The following is a 25,191-nucleotide window of genomic DNA, read 5'->3' on the forward strand; positions in this document are numbered from 1 at the left end:
TTTTTAGACTTAGCATACTATTATTTGGAGGTGTCGAAATGATCGAAGGTTTCAACATCAGATGTGAGGTCGGAGGTTGGCTTGTAAGATCAACCGACAGTCATTCTTACAAAAAAATTACATATTATTTGGATGACTTTCCAGTGATGTATGGCAATCTTAAATAATCTCCTCATGATCGGTCTCAAAAAAAACGAAGATGGATGGAATCGAACAAGTCTGACTGTATCGACTGTCTACGTCATAAGTCACGTAAGACTTTAGATATGAAAGAATAGCGACACAGTCGTGTTAGGGATGGGATAAATCGAGATGGTTTAAATCGAGACCACAAGCAAAGCAAAACTCAAGGCGACCCAAGAAAAGAGCTTAAACTTAATCTAAGAGTAACATTTTGAATATTTTGGGGAGATTCCAAAATTAGTGTACCTTTATCTTCCACCGATAGATCCAACACGATTTATTTCTTTGCGAAGAAAATTCCATTTCTGTATTACAACAAAAAAGTTTATTCATTAGTTATTGTTGGTTATAGGCTTTTCATAAATAAAAATGGTTGTTGTGATTTTTAATACGTTTATTTCCAATATTTGGCGTACAAAAATAAGGCCCCATGAAATAACACCCCAAATTAAAGATGAAAATAGGCCCCAAGCAGGTATATGGAAAACAACAACAAAACTTTTGGGGCCTATTTTCATCTTTTTGGGACCTTTGTTCATTCAGCTGTTGGGGCCAATTTGTCTTCAGCATTTTCTCTAATTGCATTTTTCATTGAGGCCTTTTTGCACATGTTTAGGGCCCAAATGCATTCCAGTGTTTAACAGAAAAAATAAATTGGGGTGAATTTTCGAAAGTTATTATGAAGAAAACGAACAAATATTAGGGTGTAATTTCAAAAATTTTATTAAGAGCAAATAAACTAAAATAAGGTGCACGGACACAACTCCCAATATTCGTTGGGAGTTTGTCCGTGAAGCAAAGCGAACATAACTACAAAAAAAAAAAACGCGGACATAACTCCCAGCGATTTTCAAAGTCAAAGATACTTGTTTTTTGCTTTTCGAAATTTTCCATCACTTTCTATTGATCAAAGAACTGTTGTAACTTTTAGAGAAGCAGTTGGAATATAAGCGAGTTGTACATTTGGGAAGGCTAAAGTGCCAAACAATACCGAAGTCTCCACAAAATCTTCTAGATTTCATAAAAGTACTTAAAAATGATATTATATCTGAATTTGTCAGTAGCAACTCGGAAAAATTTTACCAGACCTACGGTATTCGACAAAGACATTTTTTCGTATATAGAGTATATTAACTATTTAAATTGAAAAAAAAATAGCAAAAATATTTCTGTAAAAAGTCGAACAATTTTTTTTCAAAAATATTTTCGCCTGTGTCTTTTTTCGGTTTTATAAAATTATTTGCAATTTTTTAGAAAAACTTTGTATTTAGCAAAACTTTGTCAATAATATTTTCGCCTTAGACGCTTTTTGGTCTTATAAAATTATTTGCAATTTTTCTAATTTTTTTCTAAAATTGCGAAAAGATTTTTGTACAAAATCGCGCGATTTTTCGATTGGAATCTCCAGTCGTCATCAGGGAATTATAAAGTTGAAATGTTTTCGTTGTCTAACTGTCAGCGAACATCATTGAAAATGATCCGATAATAATTATTTAACTGCACTTAAGTGAATATTTTTAAACTTTTTATTGGGAAATGCCTGAAAGGATGAACCTTAATCCGGTTTTAAACTTGTTCTAAGTTTTGTTTGAAAATACAATATGTCAAGTTTGGGCCAAATTGGTTTATATTTTCAAGAGATCGTTAACGACGCCAGCCAGTCTAACGACGAAATCAATATTCGTATACACAAAATTGTCTCAAACTAGATGCAAAATTGACTTTTAAAGTATTATTGGGCATATTTTTAGTGAGTGAGACATATTTTTATATCTTTAGCTATATGACTGAAATTCTCTACGAAATTATATTAAAGATTACCGAGCACAATAACAGTCGTTCTCGTTAGAATTATAGATAAACATTTTTAAATTAATTACAGATGTTCTAATAAAACTCACATGCTACGCAGATACATTTTAATATTATACTTTAGAGCATAATTAAAACTTCTCCCCTAATTTCATAAGCAAAGGTTGCGCTTTAACACGTACTTAAGGGTTATTGCTTTGATGGTCTTTTGTTACGAAATGGAAAAGGGCAAATAATGTAAATTCAAAGGACGTGGATGCCAAGCCAAAGGAAAACAAATCGCAGCAATTGATGTGCATGATTACACGATATACTTCCGTATCCACCCAAGGAAGCCATTACCTTTAATTAGTTCTACCAATGAAAAAAACAACAAGCCTAATGGATGGAAAAACCTATTTCTGAAAGGTGCGGAGTGTACATGTTTGCATTCCATGAATTTCAAATGCAATTTTAATTTGCACATGAAAAATTGAAGAAAATGGAATTTGATTTGTGGTCACAAGCAACTTCTATTCTTGTAAATATACACACAACCACTGTTGCAAGGATATCAACGTTTGCCTTTCATTAAGTCTTCCTCACCTTAAAAAAATAAACTTAATTCAATTCCATTTTCTAACCAAAAATAAATTAGAAAATATTATCTCACTCAACTACTTGACTAATTAAAATTCACCTCAAACTTAACTTTTGAAGGTAACACTAAAGTGTTTTTGGTAACGAGCAAATTAAAATTATCAAGAACTGAACGTTAAAAATATCAGTAATGTTCGCAAGGCAAGAAGTATCGGCAGAAGGAAATGTGCCAAGGTTATACATTTTAGCATGCATCTAGTTTGAATACAATTAATGGACTATCAATTAAGTTGCTATAATGAAAATTACTTAAGGAAGGAAAATACAAAGGACGATGGCAATTTGCACTGAAGGAAAGTGCATCATCGTTGGTAAAAACGGCAAAATAAGGGAAATTATAAAATTAAAATTATCATTTTTTTCTGATAGAAATTTACATATTTTGAAAAATAACCACAAAGACGAAGAGTGAATGAACACATGTGTGGAAATTATATGCAAAAGTTTGCATTTAGCTGTCAAACGTTTTAGTGTTCATTTGATTTTTCTGTCAAATATTTTAAAAAAAAAATTTCAACGGAAAATCGACAAACGGAAAAAGACAAAGGGAACTTTCGCAAGCATATAAAGCTGTGCTTGGTGTATTTGAGAGAAATAGTATTCGAAAGATCTACGGGCCAATATGCGTTGACGGTGAATATCGATGCCGTATGAACCACGAGCTGTATCGGCTATGCAGCGACATTAGTAGGGTTAAACGTATCGAGATACAACGATTGCGTTGGCTGGGCCATGTCATAAGAATGAGCGGTGATGAACCCGCTAGAAAGGCGTATAAATACTGGCCACATGGCGGTACAAGAATAACTGGAAGGCCAAGGCTTCGATGAAGTGAATAAGTGGAAGACGAGATTGAAAAACACGGTATTCCAAATTGGAGAAATAAAGCAACGCATAGAGAGGAATTGAAATCTTTTCGGCTTATAGGACAAATGTCCTGTAGAGGGCCAAGTAAGTAAGTAAGTTTGCATTTAGCTGTCAATCGTTTAAGTGCTCATTTGATTTTTCTGCTAAGTATTTCCAAAAGTTTGTTTAACGGCAAATAGTACTAGCCATTAAATAAAAAAAAGTTTTGTGATATTGAGATCATACTTAAGAGCAAATTCTGTGGCAGGTAAGCAATTTGGATAACTACAACTACTATTTGCCCGTTAAAAATGAGATAAGTGACAAATTGTCTTCTCCACAGATGAATCAAAATTATTGTACCAAACTGCAAATTGTATTAAAAAATTTCAAAATTATATCTACCTCAAACATATTCCCTGTCCATAGATATGGTTAAATCAAGGGGGCCAAAATATGGAAATATTCTGACCGATTTGGGTAGATACTCGTATCATCTAGAGGTCACAAATTCCTTATTTGTAGGCATTGCATTTTTGTTGAATTTCATGAGTTCTAAAATGGGGATATCTCCAATGATAAATAATAATTTTGTAAAGATGTAGGTTATCATATGGTCAGACGCGTCAAACTTTAGCATTTTCACATTTTTCGATATTTTTCTCTCGTTAAAGTCATATTTTATGCTTCCATTTGCCCTTATGGCCCGCTACCGAATTTAAATGTTCCCACAAACACACAAAACTACAACTTACCCTCAAGCATTTCGTAATTGATTTACGCGATTTCTGATGGGCATATGCAAATAGATTTATGTCTCCATGTTGGATTGTAATGTAATGGATACCTGTCATTTGTCATTAGAGTGAAAGACAGACGCTGACGCTCAACGGCTCACCTACCTGAAAGTAAAGAAGAAAGAAGCCAATTTGTAATGGTGTTCAATAAATTAACAACAACAAAATATAATGGTATTGGACAAATTGATTTCTCACAACAAAACATAGTGTAAATTTGAGGACACACCAGTGATGATGGTGATGATGATGATGACGTTGGCACTAAAAGCGAATGTGTGTAATATGATATCCATAATATTCCGCGATTCATTGATTCCAAGACTCTAGAAACCGCAATAATTCCATTTCCAAAGCAAAGCAAAGTTTATTTGGCTTTAGGGCACAAAATTAAACACAATCCCGCATTACTTCTTCTCTCACCAGTAGCTGACACATTGCAAACTGAATGACTGACTGTCTGTCTGGTAGTTTGACCATCCATCATCACATTATTACACTTAAGCTGAGAAATGATAGCCGACGAATCTAATGCGATTTATGTATATCCATTTGCATTTTGATTTAGTTGGTGGAGACACGTAAAGAAATCTTTAATCTGGCATTGTCAATAGACATTTTGAGAATCTGGGTAATATTTTACTATGTATTAAAATGCTAATTTAGTCTTAAGGAAGACATACATATAGTACGTATTAGAGATATTCTAATTCCGCGGTGTCAGGCGGTCACAATATGCCTAAAGATTTACAGTAAGGAACAAAATGTACCTTGGCATCATAACGAAAAACAAATGAAAATCCTAGAATCGTTTACAGATCATGACGGCAATTTAGAGTCATGACCAGGGTTTCGGGGTCCGGTCCGGGCTTGACACTTGACTTAATAAACGACTAACTCAAGCAACAAAGCAATGTACTGTTTATTATTTTGGAAAAAAATGTAAAACTGCCGCATGTCGTGCTGTGTTGTGGATCTCTTAAATGTAGGGTTTCGTGACACGCGGGTAAATATGTTTTTTACCTGCGTCTGTTCATGTTTGGAGCCATAATACAAACTGAACTCGCATGGCACGATCGTGTCAAATTATGTGTTCACCGTGTCGTGCATACATTAAAATTTCGTGTTTCATTTTACAGGAAAACTTTTATTGCCTGCACCTGCTTGTGTTTAGAGATAACAAACACGGAACCTAAATGACACAATCGTGCCCAATTTTCTGTTCAAAAAAGTAAACAGGGCACGATCGTGCATCCAATTAAATATCGAGTTTCGTGCGCGCGGATAAACATTTTTTTTTGCCAGCGTCTCTTTATGTTTCAAAATTCACAAAACACGCGGGCCTCACAAGACACTATCGTGCCAAATTCAAGGGCTGCGTCTTTCAAAAGAAGTCAAGAGAAAATATTTTTGTAAATATTCCCCGCTTACTAAGTTATTTGTTGAAATTTTGTTTCTAATGATATGTGGAAATTTTCTCGGTCGACTTCGCTAAAAAAACTGAACCTGAAACTTGGTATCTTGAAGAGATTTAAAGGTTTGTATCTTCATCTATACAAGAGACTTCTTTCATTGGACTGGATTCCTCTCTCCAAAACGGTGACCAGTTGACCATTTAAGTGTGTCAGTCACTCCTAAGCCACTTGGCCCGAAGTAATCACATGAGCCTCAGCCAAAATGCAAACGAATAACCGATTCCCCGAAATGATTTTAGTTCCCATATGATATTAGCTTATGTTACTAGTTTTTTTGTTTAAAATTTTACTGTTTTGGAGTAAAATTTTACTGTTTTAAATTGTTCAAGAAATATGTAAAGTAGTTGGAAGCATTACAGAGAATTATTTAACTACATTAATCTACTTTTCGTCCAACATATTTGAAAATATAAAAATAATGAACAAGTTAGACTTTTTGAGCAATTTTATGCATAGTTCTTCTTAAGTTTTAAGTGTTGTTTAAGAGTTTATTCGGAATTTTAGGGTGGCTGTAAGTGTTACCGTGTTCAGAACAATACGTTTATTTGTATTTATTGAACGTTTGTAACATATTAGGTCCAATACTTTGGCTTATAAACAACATCCAGAAAAAACATTTTTGCGATATTTTGTATTTGAAATTTTTTGTAAGAGCAATTCAACAATAAAATGTAAAACCGTTGTTCAATCTTTGTGGTTTTTATAATCAACTATTTTGAAATTCATAACAATTACAAATTCTTTATTATGTTTGAAATTTGCAATAAAAAACTATGTATATCAACCATTGTTTATGATATAATTTGTGTTCCACCGCAGTGTCGTAAATGTCTATTGGACACAAGGATTTTTCTGTCGAATTTTAATGTTTTGTTCGACCTTTCGAATGTTAATAAAATCAAGATTATTTAGCTTGAGGTCAATGTTTATATTTTACTAGCTGAACCCACTTCGCTACCCCGAATAAGATAAAATATATTTTGACAAATTTATTTGTAGGCCAATTTTCGTCAGTCATTGCAGCTTTCATTAAAATCGGGTATAAAAGCGTGTTTCGTGCATCAAATACATTAAATCGGACGAAAATATATATGGGACTTATATCCAAATCTGAACCGAATTCAATATAATTTGAAAAATTTATTTCTAGACCCAATTCCGTCACACATTCCAAATTTCATTGAAATTGGATATACACAGCGTGTTTAATGCATAAAATACATGACATCGGCCGAAAATATATATAGGCGCTATATCCTATCCTAAATCTGAACCGATTTCAATATGATTTGGCAAATTTATTTCTAGCCCAAATTGCTGCACACATCCAAAATTTGGAGACATTATCTGTTACCATTATATAGATATTTGCATAAAAAATCTAAATTTGTTGGAGGTACCTCCGATTCTGATACTATATCTCCTGATCAACGCAGAATTTCAGAAATTTTTATAGCCTATGTTACCTTCAGGGCATGTAGTGATATACTCTGAAAATTTAAGGAAGATCGGTTCAGCGGTTTTTGAGTCCATAAACTTCAAAAAAACAAACGTACAAACATTTTTCTACTTTATATATATTGATTTATTACATATTATTTCCAATATTTCAAAATTACAATGAATTTCATCTTCAGAGATTTTTTGTCGATTACTCTTTGAATAAAACCAGCAGAAAACGTCATAGAAACGCACAGCAATTGTATTTTGGGAAGTACTTTCAATGGATGCACATTTCTAGAAATTTTAATTGTTCCTCCTTCGGTGAAGGACCTTGTGACGACAAACGAAATCTAAAAACTAATCGGAAACAGGTTCTTCTTCGTCAAAATCTCAACAAGTACCACTCGACTTTGCGGACAGGAATATACCCTGAGCCTGTGTGAATTAAAACTTTCATCTATAGACAGATCGAATAGCGGCTACACAGCCAAAATCCTTAAACCCAAAAACTATGCATTAGGAGATTTTCAGAAATTTTTAGCCATTTTCGGACGTATGACTTAGCAAACAAAATATGGATTTGTATCATTGATCACAAGTGTTGCGGAGGAGGTATGGAGAAATGGACCGGACAGACATAGTTCATTTTGGGAGTAGATCTTATTTTGGGAGTCATTCCTTTCAAGAGATATTGCGTCAGTTCGCAACTGTATAATTTTCACCTTTTGACTCTTATGTCAGGAAATATGGACTTGCCCACGAAAAACATAATACCGCTCTAAACACAAGGAATACCTTCAGTAAAAATTTCTAAAGATCCTCAAATAGACCTTAAACTGCACTTAAACAACTGTTTTGAAGGTTTGTGACGGAGGTACCCCAGTATGGCCCATTTTCGAGCAAAAACTAAGTTTGTAAAAAATATTACTAAATCCAAAGTTTGGACCAAATCTGTTGCTCCGTTCAAGAAAACTCGCGCATACCACTTTAGCTAAAATTCTTGAAATTTGGGGTGGAAATACCAGAAGAAGTAGACCGAAAAGCACCATCTTCGAATTTTGTATATATAAGGCTCGCTGAAATATAAACAATGTTTGGACCAACGCAGTATCCGGTTCGAAAGTTGTCGTGCGCACTAGCCACTAAACATGATTGCCTTAGGTGTTCTTTACAGCTTTCGGGCCATTTTCTCTGGAAGTATAGACTTGCCTCTGAAAAACTTGTGCGGTAGTAATTGGAGCCCCGAGAACACTTGTTGCAAAAAAGCTAAGCGTTTCCAGAGAATTTTTTATTTATTAGTTTATTTATTTCATATTTTTAGTTATAACTAAATTATTAGCATAAAGGAAGTGAAGCCATGACCATTGAGGTCTTAAGCTCACACAGCTTATCCAGAGAGGTCTTAAACTGCACTTCGCTGAAAATTTTTGAAATACTCTGCGGAAGTATGCCGAAAGAGTAGATAGATATGCCCCATCTTCGAAGTTAATCAAAATATCACGAAGGCCAAATTTTGGACCGAATAGGTTGATCTGTTTGAGAATTATCGTGCTCTCCAGGCGGCTACACAGACGAACGGACATAGCTAAGTCGACCCAAACCCACTTTGACACTAAAGCCATTTTTTCGTTGTGGCACATTTTGGCTAAAGACTGAGAGTATAAAAAATTTAGATTGGGAAAAATTGTGTTTATGGATTTTTGCTAAAAGAATGTATACATGTATATACCTTAGATTGGGCGACATAATTTCACTTTTAAAAGAAGTTAAGACTGGATTCCAGAGTTTCCCTTGTTCCTGATAAATTTATAAGAAGATCCAGAATTTCGATAAGTGAAGTCCGACGATTGGACGCCAAAATTATTCTATTGACAGATGCACGATTTGGCGACAGAATTTGTCATTTACATAACCGCGATTAGGTGCTAGAATTTCTTGATGGACAGACTAACTATTGCTCAGCATTAGTTCTAGGCCTTCAGAAATTCTGTGTGACAAGTAGATATCGGATTTTGGCATATTTTTGAAAGTTATAATGTTAAGATATTTGAAAATTATATGTTATGATATTTCTAAGGTTTTCCATTGTATTCGCTTTCTTTTGGTCTTCCCGAAGTGATATCACTGAATTTCATAACATTCACTGTAGTTGTGAATTATTTGATAAATGATACGCCCAAAAATATATGGGATTATAAATATATTCATTGTTTTGACAATATATTAACTGTGACATATTGTCAAAAAAGTTCTAAAAACAAGATAAAATTGGCCAAGAAGTATTATGCCATTTGAATTAAAAAATAGTAATGAAAATTATTTCATCAGTAGAATAAGTCTAAAATAAGGTTTACATCTTTGCTAAATAAGACATTTTCGCTAACATGAACTTTCAAAATTTTGGTCAGGTGGGCCCCCCCCCGAAATGAAATCCTGGCTACGTCCCTGCTCCAGTGGATCTGTGGTTACATCCCATCGAAGCAGCCACTTTCCTGGAACTGGAGATTGACCCAGAGCCAGATTGAACAGAAGAACGAACACACAAACATAATAACAAACATAGTTACAACAACAACAACAAGTAGATCACTGCCATTTTCAAAAGCAATACGTCCTCGAAAGAAATTACAGTTTGTTCATGCCGTTTGGGTCTGCTTGGTTCACACAGGGACTACCTACTAGTAGTAGCGGATCCCGATGGGAAGATCAGTGGGTACGCGGTTAAAGATTGCGTTTGTAAAGCGGAAGGCACCTAGCTGCCGTAAGTAAGACTTTGGTGCCCCCGTGTAAGCCCTTGTTTAATTCCCATCAAATTTTTAATGGTGCCAAATACCCGTAAACACCTCAGCATAATGTTGTCGACATGAATCGGCGATATAAACCGGGGTGCACCCATTGATATTAGAAGAATTTCCTTTGTCTCTTCATGGATGATAATAGGAACATATACATATAAGGAAGAATCCAGATAATTCATCGTGCGGACAGTTAAAAGTTTTTATCCTCGTTAGTTTGGCGTATTTCTTACTGCTGCCACAATCATGTAATTCCAACCAAAGCAGTGTTTACTACATGTAAAGCGCCTAAGGTGACCCGTTAGTCGCAATCATAGATACATCTTTCGAATATGCATGTGAGTTGGAGTAATAAAGTACATATGCATTTGGAACCCAAACCTCAAATTCGGCCTCAAGAACAGAGGTTATGTTATATCCCGCTATGTGAACAAACCTAGTTTTAATGATGCCAAAAAATTTCCTTTTTTATGTTTATAGACGACACTTAAATATTTTCGAGATTAAGTGACATGGAACTATTACACTACTCAAAAATATATTCACATATAAATAATTAATAAATTGTTGAACCTCACATGTGCACATTAAATGTTTTCAAAACTTTGAACAAGTCTAAAATCGAACAAAAAATGTCAATGAATTTGCAATGAAAACGTGTCTAAAGTTTTAAAATATTGTTTTCCAACAACCTCTTAAAGGAGCATTTACAATTCTCACACAGTTCCCCCGCCGTCTTCTCATCATCGTTTTCATTCCTCGGAAATGTACACAATACTTGTGATATTACAGCTGTTTAGAGTGTTTTTACTCGTTTTCCATTTTTGTAGTAATACAGATTAAACTTTGTTTTGCTGGAATTTTGTTTGTTTTTTTATTCTATTCGTAGAACAATTATTTTGACGAGGCTAAGGCTAAGAGCGCGATTATGAATTTAACGTTTATATATTTTTTGTGGAATTTTTTTTGCTTCTCGTTGTTAAAATAAAAATAAAACCTACTTATGATTCAGTATTGCGCTGTTTATGGCTAAAAGAAGCACAAAGAAAACAATCATCTTCTGTTGCTGCTGTTGCTTATAATTGTTTAGCTGTTTTACACATTACATTGAGGCAGCAGCATTTTATTACTCGTTCGGTATTCATGGAAACTTTTATAAAATAAAAAAAAATATGGGAAAATTAAACAAAAACTTCTAGAATTTTTTAACTGAGTCTATACCTATTTTCGTCGACCTTATATGACGGAAGTATTTGATTTTTTGTTAAAAGAAAAATATATTTCGTAAACGGCAAACAAAGCAAATCGGACTAAAACTCTGAATGGAAATAATAACAAATATCCTTCTAAGGAGTAAAAAAATGCGTTAAACTGTCATTTTAATAGTAGAGAGGAATCATCAATCACAAAATTACAAAAAAACAGTCCATAATGTAATAATGCTTCGTTACTGAGTGAACCAATAAGAAAGTATCAGTCAGCAGTGCTGACGGAGATATACCCTCAGTATCTGATCAAAAATATACATAAAATATATTGGTTTTGTATCACAGTTTGCTTCAAAATATATGGAATCTGTAGGTACCGTAATATGGGGCTATACCAAATCATTGACATATCGTCGGTGTCATGCTTAAGTGCTCCATACGACATTTGCCCGTTTTGAGATAATCGCATGTTTTGCGTCACAGCTGTGTCGAGCAGACTAAAGAAAATATTTATATTTTTGACTTGAATTATATATAATAGTATATAGAACATATTTGCAAAAATGTAGAAGAATATGTATTGGAATATAAAAATTATAGAGCATTTTTTAAAAATAGAATTATTGTCGAATTGTTCCATATCCACACTTATGACACAAATTTGAAATATTGCACACCATATGGAACAAAGTGACAAACAATTTTTTTCCATCTTTGCCTCAATAAATTAAATACATACTTCTAAATCGAAAAAAATTATGATTTTTGAAATGCGTTTTTAAACTTGTAAGCTTTTAAAATATTAATTTCATAACTGAAAAAGTTGAAGACTTTGTGTCGATGAGAGGATATCTCGGAAACTAGAGCAGATAGGAGGAAACCGACCAAAAATTCAGAAAGAGCATACTGGAAAACTCTAAAAACCAACTGTAAAAAATGGCGTATGGAGGACTTCAGCATGACACCGACGATATAGTGCAAATTTTTTAGTATGCAACCTTGTGATTTATAGATAAATCTAAATATTAAATTACGTTAAACTAAATTTGGAAGAATATTTTGAAAACAGTTTGAGAGTTGCAGACTAGCCATGTTAGTAGGATTTTTGGGCCATTATCTAAGGAAGTATGGACTTACTCTGAAAGAAAATTGTACTGTTGTAATAGCAATCTACAAAAAATTTCATATAGATTCAAGACGAGTCCTAAATCTGAATTTTCGCAAATTTTGGACGAAGGACGACACCGATATAGACCATAATCCAACCTGATACACGATTGGATGATATAATACGAAGTGCAAAGTTTGGACACCAGAAGCACCCTGCAAGTGTTATTTTGCCATTTAAGTTGGTGCCGTCAGTTTTCTTGGTGGCTTTAGGCCATTATCTCCGGAAGTATGGACTTGCACACGAATTTTACCGTCGTAAAGGTGAGTGCAAGGACAACTTGCTGAAAAAAATTTTAAGGCGATCCGAGAGGAGGTCTTTACCCATTTCGTACTTGGTGTTCGATTTTTCGAACAGTGAAATCACTTTTTTTTTCAAAAAAATATTTATGGATGAAAAAGGTAAGATTTTAAACAAGTTTAAGTATAAATATTAAGTCTCATCTGTCAGCAAAAAAAAATCCAAAACGTGAACCAGTACCGACACATTTCCGGGGAAAAGTTTTGTAGGCCCATATAAGACTCAGCACCACTCTTCAAACATTTTTTTATTCAATAATTCTTAAATAAGTCAATAAAACAGCAAATAAATCAAAATATCTTTACTTCTACACATATAGGGTAAGCGCCAGTGTTCGAAATTTCGAACAGCATTTTCCGGGAAAACAAAAAATCGGAAAAAAATTTTGAGTAAATTTTTGACATCAGTATTACACTGTGCAACATTTTTGAGCCAATCGCGTGCAAACAACTTCTGTCCAGAATTTTATGAAAGTAGGGGACCAATAGGCAAAAACCATATTTGGGTTTTGTTTCCTTAGATCGGGTTCGGTTGCTATGGCCTCATCTAAAAATGGTTAAGGGTCGAATTTGTGAAACAAATCGGGGCTGTATCTCTGAAACCAATACGAATCTTGTTTTGACATCTGCAGCGAACTTGTAGATAAGAGCAAGAAGAAAATATTTGGAGGAATAGCGAACTCGAAAAACTGCATTTATTGCCTCAAATTTTATAATATATCTAAAAATTCTATAATTTGTGTATATTTCGCAGCGTATCTCCCAAAATGTTAAATTCTTCTTAATGTTACCTTTTGGGAAAATATTCTCTGGAATGTAATACACAACTCTTCAGTACATTATATTGTTGTAAAATGCCTCTATCGCCTTGTTTATAGCAAATTTTTCAACAACAATTTGGTAAATATTTCAATAATTCATTGAAATCCCCAACATGAGAATAAACAGCCTGTGTGAACATTGTTTGAAATAAGTTTTGTAAAAGGTATGTTATGAAATACCCCTTAAACAACGTGAAATAACCATTTTAGAGTTTCAGAATGTTCTGAAGAATTGATGGTCACATTATTTGGAAAATTTTTAGAATGGTTACTTCTTTCAACTCCCAACAGTTTAGTTGTTACTGACCAGAATTTCAGAAATTATGTAAACTTTTCTAAATTTTAACGAGTTTGATGCGATAGATGCATCATTCCTGGTTCATCTGTTTGACACAAAAGTTCTACTAATTTAGGGCTACAATATTGCTGAAGACTGCAAAGCAAAATTCTTATTAGTTTCTGACATAAAGGTCCGATCAGTGGAAAAAAGGCTCCTTTTAGCTCGGTTTAGATGAGGCCATAAAATCTAAACCCGATCTAAGAACACGAAACCAAAGACGTATAGCAATAAAGACCCGAACAAATGCATTTTCCAAAAACATATGATAATAGTACCACATTTTGTTTACAGATGGCTACACAACTCACTGGAATTGATAACAGCAATGCCAATCGTTTTTGATTCCCATTTCTCGCGGCAGAAAACATTAACGTTGTGTTTTGTGGCTGAAATTTATTTCTTTACTTTTTTTATTGTTTATTTAATAAAAAAATCAAAAGTGAATGCCGTCAAACTTGAGTTTTAATGTTTTTCTTGTCAATATTCCAATGAATAACAGTTTTCGTTTAACAGAATGTTGCTATGATATCGTAGCAACAGAGGTTAACTCCCCCTACAGTTAATTTTTCACAATTGACTTTTCCTATCTTATAATATTGACATCTTTGACAAAACCCAATTAAGGTTTTTGTAGTCTCAATGTGTACTTTCAGAAAATGCCCATTAGAAGGTGTTCGCATTTCCAGTGTTGCACAGTGTTATTTTCTTAAAAACTAAATAAAAAGTTTTTCTCGAGACGAAATAGGTTAAACTTCACTTATTCCGAATTTTGTGTGGGAGGTTCCCGAAGGAATGGAGCGATATATTCCATGTTCGAATCCGATCTATATCTGGAAGGTATAATACCGATTGCTCCCTTCGAGAGTTATCGTTCACACCATTTTACAGACAAATGTTGACCTTTTGTGGGGGAGGTACCCGAAGGAGTGGACCGATATGGCCCATCTTTGAACTTAAACTAAGTTTGGGCAAAATATTACGAAGTTCAAAATTTGGTTCGAATCGCTTGGTCCGTTCGAGAGTTATCGTGCGCACCAGCCAGACAGATAGATGGACGGACATGGCAAAATCGACTCCAAATTTTCTGAAACGAATTTCATCTAAACATATCGTATCAAAGTGTATATACCCTCTTTAGCATAAATGCTGGGGGTATAAAAAGAAATGGCATTGGGCTATTACAAATGTACTAGAACGGATTTTTTCTGTCATCCTCATAAGGCTCCTCTTTTTTAGTTAATAGGACATTCAACTCATCCTTACCGATATGACTCTTGACCAGGCCATTTTGCAAGATTTGGAATATGTATTCGAATTACTTACAAACCCGCGTGAAGCCTTCACAAAATTCTCTTTAATTATTCCCCTATTGGAAATTATAGCTCCTATCATGTAAACATCATATGTTAGTTTATACTTTGTGCAGATAATTAAATAAAATTTATTGGCGGCAATGACATTTCCCTCCCATGGATGTCCGCTTAACGTGCGTAGCATTCATAAAATTCCTTTTAAAGTCATTTTACTCCACATTTCCTCTGGGAGGGAGTATTAAAACGGCACTAGATATGAATTTCCATAAACCGAAGTGACTTCCCAGTGAGTTTATGTCTTCACTTTCTCCTGCCGTTCAGTCTGCCATTGCATTTGGCGGCCGTGGTAGTTGCTATGATGATATTTACAATTCCGCCAGCCAACCGTCTGACATTTTATGCCACCTATATAAGGCCACACTTTTGACACTTTTAATTGCTTGTGCTATGGCCATTTCCGCTTTGGCATGGTTTGTCTTTTTTGCGCTTTTGTAACTTACTACCTTCCAATAAGAATACATAGAGTTGTTACTTCATGGAGGAACATGGAAACTTGGCCATTTGCCCACACATGTGACTGACTGTGTTGTGGATTGTTGCCGGTCGGTTGTATGCGCTTGTTGTTGCATTGCAGTCATATTTTATGTTGTTGATATTTGTTTTTACATAATTGCATTTTTTCTGGCGTTTTTTTATTTATGTTTGCTCAAGAGAACTGCAGCGGCCATGTGGTTTATCTAACCAAGGCACGTGGTCATGTCGGCGAGTGCATATGGAGCAACAACAACAAGAAGTGGAAAACGCCTACCCTTCTTAACATTAAAACTGCATTCAAAACAATGTAATTTAATTTTTTTTCTTTTGATCCACACCACCCAACCTGGAGCACCTAATGTCTTGCCAAGAATTTGTTTACGCCGGCACGGCTATAACAAGACCGCGCCACAAATTGTTTACAAATAACAGGGTCCAAAGCGTGTTAACCTAACATTAAAGCTAACAGAAATCAAACACAATTACAAGCAATAGTGGCAGTCATAAAACACTAACGAGGTAGGGGTTTTCTACATACTTAAGCTATACGAAGTGGTGGCCACCCTAAGGAAAGCAAACTATCTACGCCAATGGATAAGGAAGGACAAACATATGTTGTTTACACATTTCTCTTTCACCCCATCTTGCCTATGTTAAACACCCTTGTTGCGGGTTAATAATACAAATATTTTATTTGATAAAATTAGAAAAAAAATGTTTACACAAAAATAAGTAATTCACTTTATGTCTATATTTATGTAACCGTTTGTCTAATATGAGGACACACCTTGAGTGCTCTTTTGAGTTATGCAGTAGAAATTTTTTGGTCTATTATTTAATTAAGACAAACATCAACTCCAACGCGATGGGCTACATTGAAATTATTGCCAACAATAACCAAAAACTCGTTGGAGTCGAGCTTAATGGCCGATGAATTTTAGCGAGTGAAAATGCAAAGCCAAAGATTCGAACCCACACAACCACCATTATGTGACCGGTTTCGCCGTGGGTAGCGGCTCATCAGACATATCGGCTGTGGAGTTGCTTCTCTGTCATCGAACTTTTTCTCTTTCAATGCAATTTAGCTCTGAACGCTAACACGCGGTGTGTTTTTCAAGGACGTGGGTTCAAACCCCAGCCGGTCCAATAGGCAAAATTTTCAAATAATTAAAAATCAGCTTGAGCCAGGCTGGGGTTTAAGCTTTCGTCTTTGAAAAACATATGAAAAAAGTGTTCTCACGGCTTGTTAGCGTTCCGAGCTAAAACTCATAACATCCAAAGGCTGCGCTAAGCGTTTGTCATGGAAGCCACACAAGTGAGTGGATAAATATCCACCACGGTAAAAAAAATTGCATTTGAAAGAGAAAAAGTTCGACAGTCGATATGTCTGATTCCATAGCCGATATGTCTGATGAGTCGCAACCCACGGCGAAACCGGTTACATAATGGTGCTTGTGTGGGTTCGAATCTTCGGCTTTAATTTTTCAATAGCAAAAAATCATCGGTCATTAAGCTCGACTCCCATGAGAAATTAATTAAAATTATCTTAGCCCTAATAGGCAACATTTTCAAATAAGTAAAAATCCCTTGAACATGGATGGGGTTAGAACCCACGTCCTTGAAAAACATATGAAAAAAGTTGTATCACGGCGTGTTAAAAATGTTCAAAAAAATAACCAAACACTTTTTGTACAAGTTCCTACACAGGCGTATGGACTTGTAGGCTTCCAAATCTACAGAGTAACTTTAGAACCTTTAGCTTTTGTACAAAGACGAACAACAACAATTCTATGAGTATAGGCAATCCAACAAATATTCTTGCTATACTTACAGCTGTGTTCAAAATAATAGGAGTGCTCATTCACACCAAGGGAATGGTCGAATAAACATGGTTAAACTTACCCATTTTGGTTTATTTTGATTTGTTTAACATTGTTGACATCCCAACAGTTAATTGATCATCAGAAATGTGGCAATCTGTTTTAAATTATTTACTGTTTACACCAACATTATAAATCGCCTTCAAATTTGTTGTTCAAAAAAATAGGAGTGCGGAAGAAAAAGGACAATAAAAATATTTTTAGTTGAGTTTAAGATCAAAATTGTCTATATTTTAGTTGACAGTAGTGAATCCAATAGATTTTATGAGATTTGATGGCAGTTTGAAAACAAAAGTCCTTTGGAGGTAGTCTAAAACAGCTGATTGTCCTTGCAGCGATTTTTTCCATATATTGAGCACTTATTGGGTAACTCAATGGATTTTGTAGACAAAACTTTAGTGATTAGAGTATTTTGATGCTCTGGCTGTTATTTCGAACAATATATAATGATCGGTATCCCGGAAATTCGTGTATTTTGATCCTTGAGCCAAGTTAAAGCCGGTTTCCATTAACTCTTTACGTAAGGATCGGTTAAAAAAAGCCTATCTATAAGGCATTAATTTGTCGATCAAGTGATGTTTTGAAGTCCTTAGCACCTTAACTGCACGCAGAATTCATTATATGGTTCATTTTTGAATAATTGGATGATTGGCACATATGACACATTTTTTAAAACGCTTTGTTGAGAAGGAAACTTTAAAGACAAACTTTTGAAGTTGGCCTAAGATTATTTTTATTAGGTTTTGCATCGTATAATAAGTAGTTTTCTAATGAAACTAACCTAAATGAAGTATTTTTGAGTGAAAAACTTAAGTTTATATTGAAAAATATATTACGGCGTATACCAACCATTGTGCAATCCCAGCCTGCCTATCACTAAATGGTTCAAAGTGCATTTCAACCGTTCACGTTTTAAACATTTTTTGAATAGAAGCGAAATTGATCGCATACACAAGGTTAGCATCCTAACGACTTCCAAATATCATTTGGTTGGGGAACAAATTCCTTATAGATACGATTATTTGGCAGATCCTTACCTTAAGGGCTAATGTAAACTGTCTTAAACTTGACTCAAGAATCAAAATACACAAATTTATGGGATACCAATCATTATATATTGTTAGAGATAACATCCATAGCATCAAACAAATCTAATCGTTAAAGCTTTTGTCTACAAAATCTATTGGGTTGCCCAAATAAGTGCTCAATTTATGGAAAAATTTTCTGCGAGGACTATCGCCTGTTTTTTGGATACCTCCAAAGGACTTTTGTTTTCAAACAGCAATCAAATCTCATAAAATCTATTGGATTTACTACTGTTAACTAAAATATTGACAATTTTGATCCTAAACTCAACTAAAACTGTTTTTATCGTCCTTTTTCTTCCACATTCCTATTTTTTTGAACAAAAACTTTAAACACGATTTATAATGTTGGTGTAAACAGTAAATAATTTAAAACAGTTTGCCACATTTCTGCTGATGAATTAACTGTTGGGATGTCAACAATGTTAAACAAATTCAAAATTAACCAAAATGGGTAGGTTTAACCATATTTTTTGACAATTTTCTTTTTTTTTGTAATGGCGCTCCTATTATTTTGAACGCAACTGAAGGTTTTGTTTGTGGGAAATTGGTGCAAGATAGGGTCACTACTTCTACTGTTAGCTAAAATATTGACAATTTTGATCCTAAACTCAACTAAAACTGTTTTTATTGTCCTTTTTCGCTCCTATTATTTTGAACGCAACTGAAGGTTTTGTTTGTGGGAAATTGGTGCAAGATAGGGTCACTACTTCTACTGTTAGCTAAAATATTGACAATTTTGATCCTAAACTCAACTAAAACTGTTTTTATTGTCCTTTTTCTTCCACATTCCTATTTTTTTGAACAAAAACTTTAAACACGATTTATAATGTTGGTGTAAACAGTAAATAATTTAAAACAGTTTGCCACATTTCTGCTGATGAATTAACTGTTGGGATGTCAACAATGTTAAACAAATTCAAAATTAACCAAAATGGGTAGGTTTAACCATATTTTTTGACATTTTTCTTTTTTTTTGTAATGGCGCTCCTATTATTTTGAACGCAACTGTAGGTTTTGTTTGTGGGAAATTGGTGCAAGATAGGGTCACTACTTCGGCTACCTCCCTCACAAAAGTTCAAACATTTTTTCGATGGGAGTCGACGATCCAAACTTTGCATGTAATATTTCTTCCAGATATAAGTTGGGTTCGAATATAGACTTTATCTGTCCACTACATGGGGTAAGTCGATTCTTCCTGAAATAATGGCACAAAGCACTAAAAATCTTGCCACCACCAACTAAAATGGCTGTTGAGTACGTGTTTTGGTCCGTACCAGGATGGAGAAGAACCCCGGTCATGGATCTGTGACGTTTGGCAGATCCGCATCCACCACATGTCAATGGGTGCACTTGCGAGGCTGCTTTGGTCTTAGCCGCCTTCTATAGTCGCCGAAACTACAAAGATAAGAGGAGATTGCCACAGATCGCTAGACATTTCCATTGTGGCACCTGGGCCCTATTCCACGAAACAACTTATCAACTTTTCATTTTGCACTTATCAATATTTTTGACAATGCTCAAAGTTAAGTGTTCCACAGAACCATTATTTTTTGATAAGTGATAAGTTGTTAATTATAAAGTGAGTTTGCTTACTTTTCAAAATAATGTAGCTCTTTTTTTGATTTCTGTTCCACAAACGTTATTTCTGCTAAGTGAAAAGTTGTAACGGCAAAGCGTATTTTGCTAAGATTTTGCAAAAAAATTTGCTCTTTCGTTCCACAGAAAACTCTGCATTTTGATTTTGCAGATCAAATTTTGATAAGTATGCCTTAAATTTGCGAGGTAAACGTTCTCTTTGCCAATGTACATTGATAAAGCGAGATTTTGTTCGGAAATACTGAAAACACGGTTATGACAAGAAATTGTAAAGATTTTTCCGAACTTCTACCCTCTGAATCAACCATCCTACTTCGAACTCTCACTATCCGAAATTCCACCCTACGAACAACCCCATTCCGACCTTCCACCCTGCGAACAACCTCACAAATCGATGTTTCTCGATTTTACATTTAGACTAAACTCTATTTGAGAGACTATTTTTATTTATTACTATACCCTCCACCATAATATTTCATTTGTAACTCATCGAAATAATCATTTGCGACCCTATAAGGTATATACATATATTTTTGATCAGCGTAAAATTCTAAGTTGATTTAACCACATCCGTCCGTCTGTTGTAATCACGCTATCTTCCGAACGAGTTGAGATAGGGGGATGAAATGCTGTTCACACGTGCCTTAAATCAAGTTGGAAGTTGAGCTTTGTTATAGCCCCCATATAGCAGTGCCGTCGATTTCAGCTATTTTAAGGCTTTTAGCTACATTTTCAAAACGAATTAGTTTTAATATGCTTCCAAAACTTACCGACATAGGCCCATCTTTTATTATAGCCCCCATATACCGCCCTATTTCAGCTAATTTGTGGTTATTAGCTACATTTCCAGGCCGAATTAGGTATAATTCAGTCAATCACCAAGAAACGTCTCCACAAAAAGTTATGGATATAGGTCTACGTTTTTTATAGCCTCTATATAGCTGTACCGTCCGATTTCAGCTATTTTAAGGTTTTAAGATACATTTCTAGAACGAATTAGTTATAATTTGACAAGTAACTTCTCTACTTTGTGGAGAAAGAAAACTAATTACTCTATGCCGAACATAACGCTTTTTACTTGTTTGATTTCGCTTAATTTTATTTTACTTTATTTTATTTATTTTTTAACTTTAACTTTATTTAATTTTATTTTATTTCACTTCATTTTATTTTACTTCATTTGATTTATTTTGATCTTATTTTAATTTATTTCGTTTAATTATTATTTAATCTTTATTAAAATTATTTTATTTTTATTTCATATTAATTTATTTTGTTTTATTTTTTTTTTTAATTTTTATTTAATTTTATTCTATTTTACTTTATTTCATTTTATTTTACTTTATTTCACTTAATTTTATTTTATTTCCTTTATTATATTTTGTTTTATTTTAATTTATTTTATTCTATTTTATTTTTTATTATTTATTTTATTAATTTTACTTCATTTTATTTTATTTGATCTTATTTTACTTTATTTTAATTTAATTTCATTTATTTCGTTTAATTTTATTTTATTTTATTTTATTTACTTTTAATAATATCAGTTTCATTTCATTTTTTCGCTCGTCTCAATTTTACATGTGTTATTTATTATTGCCAAGTAAAAAATAATGCAAAGATGATAAAACGTTCTGTGGAACAAATATCATTCACACTTTGCAAGAGAACTGAGAGACTTACCAATATGGCGGAAAATTGAGCAAGAGAGCACAACGACTGTGCTAAAAGAACAGTGATAGACAAATTTGCTAAGTGCAAGGGAAATTGAAAAGTAATTTTGTGGAACAAAAAAAGGTTATCACTTTTCAAAATAACTACTTTTTGATAAATGCAAAATGAAAAGCGATAAGTTGTTTCGAGGAATAGGGCCCTGGTCTGATAAATGACGTGACCCACGCCTTCGTTAAAAAACCACCCGACATCATAACCTCTGACCCCCGCACTTTTCTGAACAATGGAAAAGCTGATTGTCAAGGGTTTAAAGCATTTAACAATTACCGCTTGAGGGAGCTGCCCTCAGATCATCGTGAAGCTGAGAGAATTTTCCATGCCTGCTGGTAGAATACCCGAAATCAGACCCATTTTCCCTGCAGAGCCGACGGGAGTAACAAATGAGCGTGATGAGATTCGCCGTACGAACCCTCAAGACCCAAAAGTTAGGGAACTTACTCTTGAATTCAACAGGCTAGTAGGCTAGCATAAGCGGAAGAGTGGCCAGACAACCTGATGCAATATATTTGTATAGGGTTGAGTAAGTTTAAGGAATCGGGGCACATCACTCTCGAATCGGGGAAAGATGGTTGATATGACGGCAATTGCTTTCAACGGCGTGACAGTAACTGATCCGAAGAGATGCGTGTGTTATTTTAATCGGAAATTTACACAGAACCTCGAACTGAAAATCTGTGGTGCTCCTCTCAGCCACAGAGTTCTGCCCACACGGAATCTCAATGAAAAGGTTTATTAGACAGGTGCTCTCAATTTATCGTTACGACACCCATAATGTACTAGAAGCCTGGAAAGTTGGAAAGCTACTGAAGGCAAGGATACCAGGCGATTTCCCTCCTGTCGTCAGTAGTGAAAATTCTAGAGACACTGCTCCTGCCCATGAGAGAAGCTGGTTCCCAGTTGTTCAACAACAGCAAAGCTTCCGGAAAATTCACAGTACCACAACGGCTTTACACTAAATATTCACACATACCTAGGACTAAACCAGAACAGCCCGTGCGACTGAACAGCCATTGTGGCTCTTGACATATCGAAGACCTTCGATACCATCAACCATGTCAAGCTGCAAAAGGACAGCTGTGTTTGGATAATCAACTGTGTGTGCACCCCAGTCGTTTGTGGAATTCAGGAATAAGAAATCTTAGACCCTTAGATTGAATCAGAGGGTTGACTTAGTGCAGTTCTCCCATCTGAGGTATAAGAAAATATCCGCCGATAGGTCCACTGCCAAATTGTTCACCACCTGGACGGTGGACAGAAGTTGCTGGCACAGGAACCTTGTTGACCTCATACAAAGCAATAGCACTAAGTATGTGAAAAATATTTAAACACCCACCCTATCAGGCAGTACAAAGGTATAGGGTGAATGCCGTACTCCGAGACTACCCCATCCATCGCAGCATTCGGACGAATTAGTATTGCGCCCGAATTGACAGCACGATACTCAACATATGTGCTGCATATGAATTGGGACCGCACGACATTCTGCAGCTAAATATATTCACCCGACTCCTAATTCTCTAAACAATTTCCTAATTCTCTATCTCTGTCCAAGTTGCAGAATTTTTTAATCCGAACGGGCATATTTGCTTTGCTTCAACAACAACTGATGAGCACAATAACTAACGAATTTAGAATCCGATTTGGCCGAAACTTTGCATATCGTACATTTTTTGCACATTTACATCAAATTTTAAGAAGTTATGTATCGGACAACATCTCCAGTTATGAATTAAACATGTTCGCTCAAGTTTAGTTTTAGAGCTGTTTGAGAATCACTTTGAATTTTTATGGAAGGTACTCCTTCTGGTTCTGTTTACAACGATATATTTTTTTTCGTGGGGAAGTCCATGTTTCCTATCACAATGAAAAAAATCTTACCGTGACCAACTGAAGCATGGTGGGCGCTATAGTTATTGAAAAGGGTGATTGACACTGCTCCATCCTGAGGGTGTATCTTTGTAGACAAAGCCTACTGGTATTGTTTTACTTGTAGTGGTAACAAGCATCAAACTCAAATTCTGGTATGAACCACACGTTATCACTTAATTCAACGATAACTAGTTCTCGCTTCAAAATTGCAAATACATAATTTTTAATGTTAGTGGACAAATGTTGGTGGTTGATATTTAGCGCAGAAATCCCACTAAAATAAATATGTTCCTTAGATTTATTGCTGGCACTTGACCCGTTTATTCTGTTCTTTTGGTTTTGCGATTTTTAAGTGGCCGCCACAAAAATACGATTTGTTGTGATTAGAGAAACGTTTCCCCCTCACTCAAACCACCGCCAAAAACCTTCTGGCTAATATTTCGCTTTGGCGTTTTTCCGCACAATTTCATTTCTTTTGTTTGTTTATAAATAAAGAATGAGTAATTGTTGTCGTTGTCGTGTTTTGGCATCGAATTTTAGCCACGAAAGAGGCGAAAGAACAACAACGTGTTAAGAATGTTAGATAGCCAAAGAAGTTGTCGTAATTGTTTTGTATTGAACCGCAGAAAATAAAATCGAGCAGAACACAAAAATTCAATCAAACCAAAAGTATCTGATGATTCTTCGTTGAGAAAAAAATCTAAGCATGCCACCGTGTAGACAAGAGGGAAAACAACGAACAAACATAGCAGAAAACAAAAACAACCACAAGCATACCAGACAGACCAAATAAATTAAAACAGCAACCACAACAAGAAAAAGAGGTCGGAATTTGTTTTCAATTACCCTTCAAACATTGAAAATTTATTTACTTTGAAACTTTTCAAACTATTGTGAGAAAAATTCCAAGCAAATACGTTTTTGATATTAATCCAATTAACAAAAAATTTAAGCAAGGGGTTCTTCTTTTTATTTAAAAATGTATGCAAATTTATGCGTATTATCGTAAAATTCTGAGACACCATATGGTAGTGTAAGTCCATATTTGTATCTTCTTTCCTTTTATTTTGGCCTCTTTAGTTTGATGAATTTCCATTTAGGTAGAAAACCATTAGCCCCACCACAACATTGTCATGCTCTATTAGTAACTTCTACAGAGCAGAAATAAATTTCTTACCATATCATCACCGCATGACATAAAAATCCGGCAGCATATGCAGGGTAATTACAATGATGATTCAACGTTATTAATACCCTTAAAATTGGAGTTGGATTTTTATAGAGATCTATTGATATATATTCTGATATTATTATCCTTCCAAAGTTCTGATCATTTTCTGAAATCGAATGA

General features: G+C 34.6%; 1 protein-coding gene across 13 annotated transcripts in view; it reads right to left on the reverse strand.

Annotated features, from left to right (window-relative positions):
• Positions 1-25,191, reverse strand: part of Wdr62 (WD repeat domain 62) — a 480,266-nt gene that overhangs the window by 358,730 nt on the left and 96,345 nt on the right. For 2 of the 13 annotated variants that reach the window (XM_073969155.1, XM_073969153.1), the window contains exons 1-2: positions 23,850-24,338; positions 4,236-4,382 (exon numbers count right to left, since the gene is read on the reverse strand). The exons of 10 other annotated variants lie outside the window; for them this stretch is intronic. The gene's annotated coding sequence lies outside the window, so the exon portion shown is untranslated. Of the gene's footprint in view, positions 1-4,235; positions 4,383-23,849; positions 24,339-25,191 lie in introns of those variants that run through there. One more of the 13 variants, XM_073969154.1, reaches the window with a different exon arrangement.

This window comes from Musca autumnalis, unplaced genomic scaffold, assembly GCF_047663935.1.
Source record: "Musca autumnalis isolate F117 unplaced genomic scaffold, ASM4766393v1 scaffold_2, whole genome shotgun sequence".
NCBI lineage: Eukaryota > Metazoa > Arthropoda > Insecta > Diptera > Muscidae > Musca > Musca autumnalis.